The following is an 11,270-nucleotide window of genomic DNA, read 5'->3' as shown; positions in this document are numbered from 1 at the left end:
GCCACTAGCCACATGTGGCTATTTTGAATTGAGATGTTCTATAAGTGGAAAATACATAATAGATTTTTAAGACTTCATACAACAAAACTAATGTAAAATATTTATTAATAAGTTTTAAAAGTGTCAATCACACTTTTGAAATGATAGTATATTGGATATTTTGGGATAAATATAATTATTACTGAAATTAATTTTACTTGTTCCTTTTTATTTTCTAAATGGTATTACTGGAAAATTGTGACTTACACTATGTTTCTATTGACAATTCTGGCTTCTAACTTATTGCAAATAATATGAAAAGAAAACTTTGATGAAAAATTTTGTAATTGAATAGTTGATTTACATCATAATATTTTCAGGTGTGCAATACAGAGGCTCAAAATTTTTATAGATTATATTCCATTTAAAGTCATCATAAAATAATGGCTATATTTCCCTGTGCTGTATGATACAGCCCTGTAAGCTATCCAATTTATACATAGTAATTTTTACCTCTCAATACCCTACACCTTCCCTGCCTCCCCTCTCCTCTTTCTCCCCATTGGTAACCACCAGTCTGTTCTATGTACCTGTGAGTCTATTTCTGTTTTATTATAGTAATTAATTTGTTCAATTTTTTATATATACATATAAGTTAATACATAGAATATTTGTTTTTCTTCCTCTGACTTATTTCACTATGCATAATAACCTGTAGGTCCATCCATGATATTGCAAATGGCATTATTTTATTTTTTATGGCTGATCAGTATTCCATTGTGTGTGTGTGTTCATGTGTGTATATCTGTGTGTATATACATGCATATATGTGTATATATATATATATATATATATAATATACCACAACTTCTTTATCCAGTCATCTGTCAGTGAACACTTGGGTTGTTTCAGTGTTTTGGCTATTGTAAATAGTGCTGCTGTGAACATTGGGGTGCATGTGTCTTTTTGAATTATATTTTTCTCCAGAAATATATGCATGAATGGGATTGCTGGATCACACGGAAGTCTATTTTCAGTTTTTTATGGAAACTCTATACTGTCCTCCAAAGTGGCTGTGCAATTTACATTCCCACCAACCGAGTAGGAGGGTTCCTTTCTCTCTTAAAAGGTCAAAAATTCTCTAAATTTATATACTTTCCTTACAGTTTAGGACACAATTTGGCAAAAGCCAGAAAGAATTTGATAGGAGTAAATACAGTATTTTTTTTAAATGTCCATGCATTACGGATAGATATGTTATTGATGAGTTGGTTCCCTACATTTGTAGATGCAGAAGTTTTTATACCTTCATAGACATTTCAGTCTAGCAGAGAGAAAAATTTCTTTGCATTTTGCTGAACTTCTCCGGGTGGCTTTATCAAATATGGTCCAGGCCTCCAGAGGTGAATACACATCCAAACCTGAAACATTTGAATGTCTGCAAGATTTTAAGAGTCCAGAATGTCAGATCTGGACTATAAATCTGGTAAATGACATCAGTGAGTGGACTCAAGAAAACTCCATTTGAGTGCAAAACCTTTCATAAGCCAAAAAAGGCATTGAAATTGTGGCAAAGCCAGAGACTTGTGTGTGACACATATGGCCACAAACCCATGGGGACAACCACAGGCGTCCTGGAGTGCCAAGGGAATTCCATGTGAGGAGTCCAGCACTCACAGGAATCCAATAAGTCCCTGCCAGCCAGAGCAACTTCATTGCTACCGTGCTGTTTTGAGCAAATGTCTTTTCAACAGGTTCAAATTGGTTTGTATTTTTTTTTACATTTTTTATTAATTCATACTCATTTTACAGTGTTGTGTCAAATTCCAGTGTTCAGCACAATTTTTCAGTCATTCATAGACATATACACACTCGTCATATTTTTTTCTCTGTGATTTATCATAACATTTTGTGTATATTTCCCTGTGCTATACAGTGTAATCTTGTTTATCTATTCTACAATTTTGAAATCCCAGTCTATCCCTTCCCACCCTCTACCCCCCTGGTAACCACAAGTCTCTATTCTCTGTCCATGAGTCTATTTCTGTCCTGTATTTATGCTTTGTTTTTGTTTGTTTTTTTTTTTTAGATTCCACATATGAGTGATCTCATATGGTATTTTTCTTTCTCTTTCTGGCTTACTTCACTTAGAATGACATTCTCTAGGATCATCCATGTTGCTGCAAATGGCATTATGTTGTCGGTTTTTATGGCTGAGTAGTATTCCATTGTATAAATATACCACATCTTCTTTATCCAGTCACCTGTTGATGGACATTTAGGTTGTTTCCATGTTTTGGCTATTGTAAATAGTGCTGCTATGAACATTGGGGTGCAGGTGGCACCCTGAAGTAGATTTCCTTCTGGGTACAAGCCCAGGAGTGGGATTCCTGGGTCATATGGTAAGTCTATTCCTAGTCTTTTGAGGAATCTCCACACTGTTTTCCATAGTGGCTGCACCAAACTGCATTCCCACCAGCAGTGTAGGAGGGTTCCCCTTTCTCCACAGCCTGTCCAGCATTTGTCATTTGTGGATTTTTGAATGACGGCCATTCTGACTGGTGTGAGGTGATACCTCATTGTAGTTTTGATTTGCATTTCTCTGATAATTAGTGATATTGAACATTTTTTCATGTGCTTTTTGATCATTTGTATGTCTTCCTTGGAGAGTTTCTTATTTAGGTCCTCTGCCCATTTTTGGATTGGGTTGTTTATTTTTTTCTCATTGAGTCGTATGAGCTGCTTATATATTTTGGAGATCAAGCCTTTGTCGGTTTCACTTGCAAAAATTTTCTCCCATTCTATAGGTTTTCTTCTTGTTTTATTTCCGGTTTCCTTTGCTCTGCAGAAGCTTGTAAGTTTCATTAGGTCCCATTTGTTTATTCTTGCTTTTATTTCTTCTAGGAGAAAATTTTTGAAATGCATGTCAGATAATGTTTTGCCTATGTTTTCCTCTAGGAGGTTTATTGTATCTTGTCTTATGTTTAAGTATTTAATCCATTTTGAGTTGATTTTTGTATATGGTGTAAGGGTGTGTTCTAGCTTCATTGATTTACATGCTGCTGTCCAGTTTTCCCAACACCATTTGCTGAAGAGACTGTCTTTATTCCATTGTATATTCTTGCCTCCTTTGTCAAAGTTGAGTTGACCAAAAGTTTGTGGGTTCATTTCTGGGTTCTCTATTCTGTTCCATTGGTCTATAGGTCTGTTTTGGTACCAATACCATGCTATCTTGATGACTGTAGCTCTATAGTATTGTCTGAAGTCTGGGAGAGTTATTCCTCCAGCCTCTTTCTTTCTCTTCAGTAATGCTTTAGCAATTCTAGGTCTTTGATGGTTCCATATAAATTTTATTATGATTTGTTCTAGTTCTGTGAAATATGTCCTGGGTAATTAGATAGGGATTGCATTAAATCTGTAGATTGCCTTGGGCAGTGTGACCATTTTAACAATATTGAATCTTCCAATCCAAGAGCATGAAATATCTTTCCATTTTTTAAAAGTCTTCTTTAATTTCTTTCATCAATGGTTTATATTTTTCTGTGTATAATTCTTTCACCTCCTTGGTTAGATTTATTCCCAGATATTTTATTACTTTGGGTGCTATTTTAAAGGGGATTGTTTCTTTACTTTTTTTTTCTGTTGATTTATCGTTAGTGTAAAAAAATGCAACTGATTTTTGAACATTAATTTTGTAACCTGCTACCTTGCTGAATTCTTCGATCAGCTCTAGTAGCTTTTTTGTGGCCCTTTAAGGGTTTTCTATATATAGTAACATGTCATCAGCATATAATGACACTTTTACCTCTTCTTTTCCAATTTGGATCCCTTTTATTTTTTTCTCTTGCCTGATTGCTGTGGCTAGGAATTCCAGGACTATATTGAATAGGAGTGGTGATAGTGGGCATCCTTGTCTTGTCCCAGATTTTAGTGGGAAGCTTTTGGGTTTTTCACCGTTGAGAACTATGCTGGCTATAGGTTTGTCATATATAGCTTTTATGATGTTGAGATATGCTCCCTCAATACCCACTTTTGTGAGAATTTTTATCATAAATGGGTGTTGAATTTTATCAAAAACTTTTCTGCATCAATTGAGATGATCATGTGGTTTTTCTCCTTTCTCTTGTTGATGTGAAGTATTACAGTGATTGATTTGCATATGTTGAACCACCCTTGTGTCCCTGAGATGAACCCCATTTGAGCATGATGTATAATCTTTTTTTATGTTCTGTTGGATTCTATTTGCTAGTATTTTGGTAAGGAACTTTTGCATCTGTGTTCATCAGTGATATTGGTCTGTAATTCTCTTTTTTGGTGGTGTCTTTGCCTGGTTTTTCTATCAGGATGATGGTGGCTTCATAGAAAGTGTCTGAGAATATTCCTTCTTTTCAATCTTCTGGAAGAGTTTGAGAAGGACTAGTATGAGTTCTTTTTTGTGTGTGTGTTAGAATTACCCGGTGAAGCTGTCCAGTACTGGACTTTTATTTGTAGGGATTTTTTTTTTATTGTTTATTCGATTTCATTCCTAGTGATCAAGTTGTTCAAGTGGTCAGTTTCTTCTTGATTCTGACTTGGTGGTATGTATGTTTCCAGAAACTTGTCCATCTCCTCTAGGTTATCCATTTTTTCCATGTAGTTTTTCATGATATTCTCATATGATATTCAGTATTTCTATGTTATTTGATGTAATTTCTCCATTTTCCTTTCTTATTTTGCAAATTTGTGTTCTCTCTTTTTTCTTCTTTGTGAGTTTGGCCAGAGGTTTGTCGATTTAATTTACTCTTTCAAAAAACTAGCTTCTGGTTTGATTATTTTCTTTATCTATTTTAATCTCTATTTTATTTATTTCCTCCCTGATCTTTATTGTTTCCTTCCCTCTGCTGACTTTTGGGTGTTTTTGCTCTTCTGTTTCTAGTTCTTTTAACTGGTGGGTTAGATTGTTTATTTGATATTGTTCTTATTTGAGGAAGGCCTGTATCACCTTAAACTTTCCTCTTAGCACTGCTTTTGCTGCGTCCCAAAAGTTTTGTGTGGTTGTGTTTTCATTTTCATTTGTCTCAAGGTATTCTTTAATTTCAACTTTGATTTCATCATTGACCCATTGGTTTTTTAATAGCATGTTGTTTAATCTCTATGCTTTCCCTTTTTTCTCCTTTGTTTCTCCTTAGTTGATTTCTAGTTTCAACAGCATTGTTGTCAGTAAAGTTGCTTGAGATAATTTCTATGTTCTTAAAATTGTTGAGACTTCTTTTGTGACCAAGTACATGATCAATCCTAGAAAATGTTCCACGTGCACTTAAAAAGAATATATATCCTATTCTAGGGGGTTGTAATGCTCTGAAAATATCCACTAAATCTAATTTTTCTATTGAATCATTTAATTTCTCTGTTGTATTCTTTATTTTCTTTCTGGAAGATCTGTCTAGTGATGTTAATGTGGTGTTAAAATTTCTGACAATGATTGTATTCCCATCAATTTCCCCCTTTATCTCTGTTAGTAGTTGTTTTATGTACTTAGGTGCTCATGTTGGGTGCATATATACTAATGATTGTAATATCCTCATCTTGTGTTGCTCCCTTAATCATTATAAAATGTTTTTGTTTATCTTTCTTTATGACCCTTGTTTTAAAGTCTATTTTGTCTCAAATCAGTACTGTTACATCTGCTTTTTTGGCATTTCCAGTTGCATGGAATATCCTTTTCTGTCCATTCACTCTCAATATATATGTGCCCTTCTCCCTAAAGTGTATCTCTTGTATGCAGAATATTGAAGGTTCTTGCTTTATTATCCAGTCTGCCACTCTGTCTTTTGACTGGAGGATTTATTCCATTAACATTTACAATAATTAATGATAGATGAGTGTTTATTGCTATTTTGAACTTATTTTTGCAGTTGATTTGGTATTTCTTTTTCGTTACTTTCTTCTTCCTTTTGTGGTATGGTAACTTTGTTTTGTATCATCTTGGATTGTATTTAGTTTTTGTGACTCACTTGTAAGTTTTTGGCTTGTGGTTACACTTTTTTGTAAGTTTGTTAACCAATTACTCTAACTGTGTGTACTAAACAGATAGAAATGTAATCTCAAACCCATTCTACCAAGAATAAAATATTTAAAAAAAATGAAGAAAGAAAAAATACTCTATATTTTCTTGCTTCCCTCTCCCACTCAATGATTTAGATATCTTCTTTTACAGTTTCATGTTTATTCTATTTGTAATTCATGGTAGTTATCACCTTTCCATTTATGAGTTCTCATTTCTGTAGCATCCTGCTTCTTTTCTATTTAGAGTAGACCTTTCAATATTTTTTTTGCATGGGTTTAGTGTTGCTAAAGTCTTTTAGTTTTTTGCTTCTCTGTGAAATTCTTTATCTCTCCTTCTATTCTAAAGGATAGCCTTGCTGGAGAAAGTATCCTAGGCTGCATCCTTTGTTTCATTAAGAACTTTGAATATATCTTGCCACTTCCTTCTGGCCTGTAGTGCTTCTGTAGTGAAATCAGCTGAGAGCCTTCTCTTCTAACTCACTCTTTGTTTTTCTCTTGCTGCCTTTAGAATCATTTCTTTATCCTTCAGTCTGGCCATCTTGATTATGATATGTCTTTGTGTGGGTCTTTTTAGGCTCTTCCTGTTTGGGAACCTCTGAGCCTCCTGTGCTTGGGTGTCTGAATCCTTCTTTAGGTTTGGGAAGTTTTCAGTCATGATTTCTTTAAATACCTTTTCCATCCCCTTTGTTCTTTCTTCCCCTTCTGGAATCCCTATTATGCATAGATTGGCATGCTTTATATTATCCCATAGGTTCCTTACATTGCTTTCATTGTTTTATATTTGTTTTTCTCTCAGCTGTTCTGATTGGGTACTTTCTGTTGTCCTCTCTTCTAGGTCACTTATTCGTTCCTCTGCTTTATCTAGCCTGATTTTTACAGCCTTTAGGTCAGATCTCATTTCAGCCAATGAATTTAACAATTCTAATTGGCTTTTCTTTATAGCTACATATTTTGTTTTTGACATATTTTATGTCTCTAAACACTATCTCTTTTAGTTCCTTCAGTAATTTAATCACTTCTTTTTTGAAATCTTGATCTAGTAGGCCATCAATGTCTATTTCATTGATCGTTCTTTCAGGGGATTTCTCTTGCTCTTTTAATTGGGAATACTTCCTCTGCTTTTTCATACTGCTCGTATCTCTCTGGCACTGTGGCTTAAGGTATATCAGTTATCTATTGTGGTCCTTAAAGGAGTTTATTCATTTATCTATCTAAAGCCTATGTGGAAATAAAACTTAAAAACGAGAGAGAGAGAGAATTTTAAAAGAATGGAGGAAAAGAAGGTTTGAAAGCAGTGTATAATCAGTAATAGAAGAGCAAGTTGAAGCAGAATAGCAGTCGAGTTGAGATGTCTTTTAAAAGCCTTAATAAAATGAAGAAAAATATCAAAACACAATATTTAAAACCTGTGAATAATCAATAACAGATCAAAACCAAGAGAATTAAAAATGAAATGAGAAGTGTAAACGTAGAGAACTGTTTAAACACTAAGGATTAATAAGGTAATAGAACATAAAACAGGTATAAAAAGATTTAAAAAACAAAGATGCATTCTCCTAGAGACTGTGCACTCTTAATGGTTTTATTGAGAGGTGTTTGTGTCTTCACCCTGTTTCACAAACTCAGCTTGCTCTGTTGGCCCCCTTGTCTGTGCTACTCACAGTGTCCGTCAGCAAGAATATCGTGCCCCTCCAACACTGGGTCAGGTGCTGCTCTCCTTCGTGGTGAGCAGGTGGGTCACTCCCCCTCCAGATGTCACAGTCAGTGATATGCCATTTGCTCCATAGGTGGGCTCAGCTTCAAGAATAACAGCTTTATGGAGATATAATTCACATACCATAAAATGCAGCATTTGAAAGTGTGCATTAGGGTTTTAAGTACATTGCAGGGCTTTGTAGCCATCACCCCCAAAAGGAACGGGTACCCTATAATAAGTCAGTCCCTAACCTTCCTTTCCCTTAGCCCCCAGCAGCCACCACTCTACTTTCTGCCTCTATGGATTTGCCTATTCTGGGCATTTCATATAAGTAGAAACATACAGTATGCCGCCTTATTTGTTTGTCATCTTTCATTTAGTGTGACGTTGTCTAGGCTCATCCATGGTGTAGCATATATCAGTACCCAAATTCCTTTTTGTGTTCAAATAATATGCCATTGTTATAAATACTCCACATTGCTTGTCCATCCATCAGTTGATGATGAATAATTCTGCTGTAAATGCTCATGGACAAGTTTTTGTGTGAACACATATTTTCAGTTCTCTTGACGATATATCAGAAAATGGAATTGCTGGGATTTATTCTACTTTTAACATTTTGAGGAATTGCTAAATTAGTTTTTAAAGTGACTGCACCATTTTATATTTCCAGTAGTAATGTATGAGGAGTCCAGTTTCTCCACATCATCATCAACACTATTTATTACTGGGTTTATAAATACATATTTATATATCCTATATCATATATATTTGTCATCCTAGTTGGTATGAAGTGGCATGTCATTGTACTTTTGATTTCTGTTTCCCTGATGCCTACTGATGTTGAACATCTTTTTACGTGCTTATATCCCATTCGTAGGTTTTTTGGAGAAATATGTATTCAAATTCTTTGCCCAATTTTATTGTATTTGTCTTTGTATTGTCACATTTTAGGTCTTCTTTGTCTATTCTGGATAAAAGTCCCTTATCAGGGAAAATATTGGAAATAATTTCATCCATCCTGTGGATTGTCTTCTTACTTTCTTTATGAAGTCCTTTGAAGCACAAAAGATTTTAATTTTACTGAAGTCCAGTTTACTTGATTTTTTCCTTTTGTTGTTTGTGCTTTTGGTGTCATATATTACAAGTATTTGTAATCCAAAGTCCTGAAGATTTTCTCATTGTTCATTTTCTAAAAGTTTTATAGTTTCAGGTCTGTGATTTATTTTCAGTTAACTTTCATAAATGGTGTTAAGATAAAAGTTCAGTTTTCTTTCTTTCCAGGTGTATGTGCAGGAGTCCCAGCATTATTTTTGTAAAGATTATTTTTTCCCCATTGGATTGTCATGGCACCTTTTTCAAAAATTAAATGGTTACGTGTAAGAGATTGTTTATGGACTCTCAGTTCTTTTCTCTCAATCTATTTTTCTGTCCTTTATGTAAGTACCACACTGTGTGGATGAGTTTTGTTAGTGAGTTTTGAATTTGGAAACTTCAAAACTTTGTTCTTTTTCAAGATTGTTTTGACTATTCTGGGTATCTTGCATTTCCATATTAGTTTTAGGATCAGCTTGTTCATTTCTGCCAAAAAGCCAGAGTTGCATTGCATCTATAGGTCATTTTGAGGACAATGGCCATCCTAACAATAATAAGGCTTCTGATCCATGAACACAGAAGAGCTTTCCATTTATTTAAGGTCATTTTTAACTTCTATCACTAGTATTTTATTTTTCTATATACAAGTTTCAGTATTCCACATGTTTTTCTTAATATTCCTAAGTATTTTATTCTTTTTGATGCTATTGTAAATGAAAATGTTTCCTCCATTTTATTTTTTGGTTATTCACTGCTGTTGTATAGAAATATAATTAGTTTTTTATATATTGATTTGTATCTTACAATTTTGGTCAGACTGGGTTATTAATTTTAATAGGATTTTTTTCTTTTCTCTCTTTTTTTTTCCTTTGTGGATTCCTTGTGATTTCAATATATAATATCATGTCATCTGGAATCGAAACACTTTTATTTGTTTCTTTCTAATCTAGAGGCTTTATTTTCTTTGTCTGTTTGCTTTGACTAGAACCTCTAGTACAATGTTGATTGTGGGAGGAAATAATTCAGTCTTTCAACAATATGTATGATCTTTACTCCAGGTTTTTCATAGATGTTCTCTGTCAAATTGAGGAAGTTCTCTTCTATTTCTAGTTTTTATCCATTTTTCTATTAATATGGCATATTACATGAATTGACTATTGTTTGTTGAACTGCCTTTGCATACCTGGATGCATCCCACTTAATTGTGGTCTATTTTATATGTTACTGGATTGGATTTGCTTGTATTCTGTTGAGGATTTTTGCATTTATATTCATAAGAGATAGTCTTTAGATTTCTTGTGATGCTTTTGTCTGGTTTTGGTATCAGTGTGATACTAGTCTCATTGAATGAATTGGGAAGTGTACCCTCCTCTTTATTTTTAGACGAGTTTGTGAAGCATTGTTTTCTTTTTTTGTTTGTTTTTATTTTTGTTTTTTCTTTAAGTAGTTAATGGAATTCACCAGCAAAGCCATACAGGCCTAGCATTTCTTTGTGTGAATGTTTTGGATTGCTATTTCAGTCACTACTTACTGTAGGATTATTTGAGTTTTCTATTTCTCCTTGAATTAGCTTCAGCCATTTATGTCCTTCTAGGAATTTATCCATTTCATCTAGATTATCTCATTCATTGGCTATATAATTATCCATAATATTCCCTTATATTCCTTGTTATCTTTGTAAGGGCAGTAGTGACATCCTTCCTTTCATTTCTCATTTTAGTAATTTGAATCTTCTCTCTCTTTTTTTTTAATATTAGCTAAAAATTTGTCAATTTTGTTGATCTTTTCAAAGAACCAACTTTTCTTTTTGTTGATTATTCTCTGTTGTTCATCTATTCTCTATTCCTTTTATTTCTGACTTTAGTATTTTGATTAGAATGTTTAATTCATTTACATTAATGTAATTTCTTATCAGGTTGAAGTTACATCTGCTATCTACTTTCTATATGTCTTTTTTCCCCATTCCTCTATTACTACACTTTTTTGTACAAAGTAGGCATTTTCAAGTGTGCCATTTTAATTTGTTGTTTATTTTATATTTTTCCTCCTCCTCCTCTTCCTCCTCCTTACTTCTCCTCCATTGCTCTGGAGATTATAATTAACATCTTGTTTTAAAGCAATCTAGTTCACATGAATGCCAACTTAATTTCAATAGTACACCAAAACTTTGCTTTGGTATCAATCTTTTCCCTCCCCCCCTCATGATGTCACTGTCTTACAAATTACACCTTTATGCATTTATAAGTGCATCTACACAGTTTCATAAGTATTGTTTTATGCAGTTGTCCTTTACATCAAATAGAACAAAACATTTACATGTAATACTCAATTTATACTGTTTTATTTTTTTTACTCATGTAGTAGTGCTCTTTATTTTTCAAGTGAGTGTCCTTTCATTTACACCTGCTGGACTATCCTTAGTATTTCTTGTCGGGTAGGTCTGCTAGCAATGGAT

General features: G+C 33.7%; 1 long non-coding RNA gene across 1 annotated transcript in view; it reads left to right on the top strand.

Moving 5' to 3' along the window:
• The first annotated feature begins 987 nt into the window (after positions 1-987).
• Positions 988-11,270, top strand: part of LOC140694007 (uncharacterized) — a 43,424-nt gene continuing 33,141 nt past the window's right edge. Inside the window, exon 1 of the long non-coding RNA XR_012069732.1 lies at positions 988-1,108. This is a non-coding gene — a long non-coding RNA (uncharacterized lncRNA). The remainder of the gene's footprint in view (positions 1,109-11,270) is intronic.

Source organism: Vicugna pacos, unplaced genomic scaffold (genome assembly GCF_048564905.1).
Source record: "Vicugna pacos unplaced genomic scaffold, VicPac4 scaffold_20, whole genome shotgun sequence".
Classification (NCBI taxonomy): domain Eukaryota; kingdom Metazoa; phylum Chordata; class Mammalia; order Artiodactyla; family Camelidae; genus Vicugna; species Vicugna pacos.
Note: the sequence above shows the minus strand (reverse complement) of the source record. Positions and strands in the feature narration are given on the sequence as shown.